Below are 5,875 nucleotides of genomic sequence, written 5' to 3'. Positions count from 1 at the left end.
TTAAGAGGGGAGATTAAAATCGCCTAACAAGACAAATTTAGCTTTTGGGTTCGATATAAAAAGTTCATTGACTGCTATAAAAAATTGTTCATAAAGTGTTATAGGAGAGAGAGGAGGGATATAAACGCAACCGACAATCAAAATATTAGTACCTAAATTAATTAACACAAATACAAGTTCAATACTTTTAACAGAAACATTTAAGACTTTACAAAATAAGGTAGATTTAACTGCAATTAATACACCACCACCTCGACTGCTTGAGCTGTTGAGTGATGATCTGTCACAACGAAAAACTGTGTAATTAGAGAAGTTGAGTTCAGAAGTAGATATAGATGGATAGAGCCAAGTTTCCGTGAAAGCGATGATATCCAAACCGGAAGTACATAAAAGTGGAGTAAGAGTATTTAATTTTGACACTATGCTAAGTATGCTAAGTATGTACCGCGTGACTTTAATTTATATCAATTTGCTAGGATGATTTTCTTTATATTTATATTTCGTTTGATGATATATTTATATGATTCTACAGTTAGTACATTCCTTAACTTTATTTGTAAATCTCAGTGTAATGTGATTATTATTTAATTACCTTAATTGTGGAAGTTAAGCCTAGTTTTCTTCTAAATCCATTATGTTGACGTCACCATATAGGACCTCTTAAGGACATTGATAACGACCCGAATACAATTAATCTAGCATATGAATTGTTATAACACCAATATAATATAATATAATTATGATTATAATATTTTAATCGCACTACACTAGCAATCGATTATTTAAATTGGAGATATGATGATGATGGAGAATAATAATTAACTAGATATTTGATCTAGCAATATGAGACAAATAACTTAGTGACCATACTTGAATATTCGAATGATACAATATACATATAAATTCATAACGCATAAAGTAATGTATGAGCATATACGAATAATGTGGTAGTGTATCGCGATGTTGACTGGCGTGGACTGTGGACAATCTGTATTGAGACTTCTCTGGAATAACACTGACGACAAGTCGATTCCGTATGGTCCTTATATTGTATGATTTTGGTGTGATCCCTTCTTCCGATGTGCATCGATTAATACGTGATATTGTAGTATTGATATATTTTATTATTTTGTGCGGTGCGACAAAGGTACCGCTAGATAGTAATTTATTGCGTTGCCTCCACTAAGCATCTCATCGGAGAGGTGTTGAATACTATTTATGTGTTGCATGGTGTCGCGTGTGCGTAAGAGGAGTGCGTATAATGTATATATATACCTAATGCGTGTGTGTATATATGTACATTGGATCACTCCACATTCCATAATATGGTCCGTCGTTATTAGTTGTCTTGTGTTTTATTTTAAGTCTAAATATTATATTATATTATATTACAAAACATTTAAAAAAAATCTAATAAAAGGCTAACCTGAGGCCATGACAAAAAGGGGCGGACTGGGCCGGCGGAATACCGGGATATTTCCCGCGGGCCGCTGCTCAAAACTGATTTGTTATTATTATAAATGTATAATAAAATCGGTATAAATATAAATAATAAATATTTTGAATTTTAGATTCTGAGCGGAGCGAAGAAGCTAGTGGTTTTACAATGGTGTTTATTTTTTTTTTTATCCTGTATACAAAATTTTTACCAGAAGGAGTGCTTGGATTCAACATAATATAGTATCTTATCTTTTAGGTGACAAATTGGATCAAGATGGTACTTTACAGATGTCATTTTTTGATTTCCTCAATAGTTATTTAATGCCACGGGAAAAACCACCGACGAATTACGAAAAACCGCTAAACATGGGATTTTAATTTCTAATGCTTTGTATATCACCATAGAAACGATTAATAAACTCTAGTATTATAATATTCAACTAGACCCGTCCTGTGGTTTGGGCTCTACGTTGATCCCTCAGGAAGGAAAATTCCTTTATATATATATATAGATTAATTCAACTTACAGGATATAATAAATAATAACAATATAAAATATCCATACTGACAAATCGGAACCGTTTTTCTTATACAATAATATTATAGGTATCATTAAATTCAAGTTTAATACAATCCATTATACATTGACCTACTTGTAACCTTCTGTACAGTAGAGCGACATCCACTTACCCGCTTTTTTGTATCATAACCCGTGTGTGTGAAAATGATATAGGAAAATTATTTACTTATTTCATATTTTGCATGTTAAAGTTATGATGCATAATTTAGTCTTGATTCTATAGGTACTTTATGTATTTAAATAAAAGGTATCTAATATATTTTGTAAACTGCTATTAAAATATAGAAATAGATTTTAATTTTAAGGCATCCGGTGCTAATGTGATTTTGTTTTCAAAAACACACTTTACGGGAATAATGATCCTGTCCTGAAAATCCATAACATTTAATTATTATTATTATTTTTTTTTTTTTAATATTCTACAGCGCACATTGAACTTTGGTTTTCAATATTTTAATTTATAACTTAGTAATAAGTCTTAAAAAATAAAAATGTATAGCTTTTTTTACAAATTTTTTTATACCATTATTTAAAATAAAAAAAAAATCTGAATTTAATGCGGGCTGTAGAATGATGTTGTTTATGTTGTTAAAAAAGAAATTATCTGAAAATATTCAGTTGTCCGCGAGTTATCCATATTCCCGTGAACTTGTTATTGTCCGCTGAAACACCCGAAACAGTCAACTAATATTTCGTTATATTTTGTTACTACTTGACATGTACCTGCGAGTGCGTGGACGTAACCATCTACACTACTACGCGGTACACATTCACCAGATGCACGACCATGTAACGGTATGTGAATTAGGTTGCCAATAATTTGCTCCTTAATAAATAGCCAGCAGGAGGAAAATAACTTATCCTACTATAAATTTTATCTGTGTATTGTGTATAACATAAATACGTAGGTATCTAATATAAATTAAATGTTATCTGTGTAAAATAAATATAAAATATAAATTATAATACTATATTGTTTTAGATACCAACAAATAATATATTTAAACATTTAAATTAAATTAAAATTATAAACAATTTTTTCAGATGCAATTAGAACACAGTATACACAGGTGCTTTGACACATGCGACATTTCATATCAAAAATAAATTTAAAATTCAAAACAACCTAATTATGTTCATTTAGATTAAAAATTAATTATCAAGAATATTATAGATTAGACGTACAGCTCATTGTTTAAACATATCCTTGAACTTTTTATTTCCTTATATTAGTGAAATTGTTTTCTTAATATTAGTACCATTATTAAAATATCTAAAACATTCATGTGTTTTTGTGGAAATGTTTAAGAGCTATATTTTGCTAAAAATGTTATGAAACAACATTATTGAAACATATTTTTTTTTACCATGGTAGTTTATCATAATGTTAATGAATCTTTAAAAAATGTTTTATTATATCCTTTATAATATTATTACTACAGTTTTAACATTGTGTGTATAATATTGTGGAAACACAAATTGTTCTCGGGACAATCTACGTAAGACATTTTTAAGTGAAAGTACTTTATTTTTTTTCTCCAGTAGTGACTTTGATTGTGACGATTCGGCCTTTTTAGGAGCTTATTACTACACACCCATCACGTAAGGGGAACACTTCGTGGTGACCTATGAGCCGTATCGCGTGAATTTTCTTAAAGATAATTCAGTGATTTTATTTTACATGGCATCAAAAACAACAAAGAATATAACATAATAGGTTTTTTGGGGAGAGGGGGGATAGTAATAACATAAAATATCAGTCATGAGAATATGATAATTTGGGGCAACATGGCCAATACATTTGTATATAATACAATTTGGGAATTATATAAGGATAAATGTGGATATATTCTAACATAACAGCTAATATGGTATTTTTGAGTTCCGGCTCCACTGGGTACCCGTGCGTTGCGCAAAATATGATTATTTTGTAGTTTTCCCTAAGAAAAAATATTTTGATATTAGTTCGAATACTACGGAAACAGACCACGGGTTACCAATCCGGCGACACAGTGACATGTTTGAGCGAATATTAAAGAAAGGAGAGCTGGTTGCGTTGCTAAAGGGGAAGGTTAAGCGGAGAGTAGGTATATAGGTACTTGATAACAGGTGAATTGAGTCAGGGGCGGAGTGGCTCAACAATTCTTACCGGGCAAACGGATATTTTCAGGCCATTTTTTTCAAATTTAATATCTTACCATTTATTGTCTTATTGCTAGATGTGTGTTTACCATTTTTTGATTGGGTGAAGTATAAAACAATTTATTTAGCCTACATATTGGTAGAAGATATTATCAATTTATTATCATACACGTTTTATATTCTGCCTAGCTTCTATTGTTAAGTAGGTAGTATCAACCATAAAAATGTTTATTCATTACAATATCAAGTATTTGAACCAAAAAACTCCCTCTAAGTAATCTTATAACTGAACACAGATATTATTTTATATTTACGCAAATAAATCACTACTATAGGAATAGTTCTTAATGCATCATTTTTTAGATTCTGAGTGGAACGATTAATGTATTGATTTTACAGTGATGTGTTTTTTTTTATTTTTTAATTAATTTTTTTATTTTTGTGTCTGTTATCACCTTTTAGGACATTAAAATCCTTATATTTTTTTTTCTTTCTGATAGGAAAGTGAATCTAGTTGGTACTTTGGGGGGGAGGATCAAAAGTAAAAATTTCCCAGTAGATTTCAAATGCAACGTGAAAAACAAAAGAAAAATTAAGGAAAAACGGGAATTTTTACGCAAAATGTGTTTTCGAGAAAATCGATTTTGGTTTTTGGTACAACTCTAGAACAAATGACCGTAGGTGCATAATATGTTAACTGAACGTTTATGTTTGCATTGTCTATACACCCTAACATTTTTCAAATATTTTGATATATTTTGAGCTGTTTACGGACATTTTCAGTCTCCATTTTTTTTAGTTTTTTTTTCTATAAATATCAATAAAATATTATTTTTTGGTTAAAAAAGCTTGAAAATTTAATAGAAGGTTCCTTTTATATTGTTTCAAAGGCAGATGAAAAAAATTAAAAATCCATAGTAACAGTTTTTTTTTTTTTTTAGCATTTAAAGTTCAAAACTTAACAAAATATGAAAAAATCACGAAAATTACCAAATTATTTTGAGTTAAGAATTCGTAATAACTTTTCTTTTTAAATCTAAGATTTGAAAATGTATTACAAGATTCCTCATACGTTTGTCTACCATTTAAAAAATAAAATTCTACAAGCAAGTCAAAAAAAAAATTTATGAGCGTTTGAAATTCATATTTTTACAACATTTGATATTCACTCGATTTCTCATGTCACGATTTTCTTATTTTGTTGTAATTAAAATAAGAATGACTTTAAATACTTGAAAATTTTAAACAAGACTCCACGCAAGTAGTAAATTCTGTTACCAAAAAATCTAAAATATACATAATTACAGTTTATTTTTATAGTCATTTTAAGCTCAAATTTGGACGAAATTACATATTTAAAAACCTGGAATAACTATTTTAGTTGTTTTGTTGTGATTGCGTATATTATTATTCGTGGGTACTTAAAACTTCTAAAGTATACTATTATATATCTATGATAGTACCACGGTTTTTTGTTGATGTATGACGCGTTACCTAACGGATATTGTGATATGGATAATTTGGAATTTATTATAGGTCAATTTCTTTTTAATACTATAGATATGAGTATATAATATATCTTATACCCAGATTCAGTTTCTGCTCAGAATCGTTTTTCTTATACAATTATATTCTAATATTCTATCATTGAATTCAATTAATGTAATACCATCCATTATACAGTGACCCACTTGTAACCTACTATATACAGCA

Source organism: Acyrthosiphon pisum, chromosome X, assembly GCF_005508785.2.
Source record: "Acyrthosiphon pisum isolate AL4f chromosome X, pea_aphid_22Mar2018_4r6ur, whole genome shotgun sequence".
Taxonomy (NCBI): domain Eukaryota; kingdom Metazoa; phylum Arthropoda; class Insecta; order Hemiptera; family Aphididae; genus Acyrthosiphon; species Acyrthosiphon pisum.
This window is presented reverse-complemented; position numbering follows the sequence as displayed.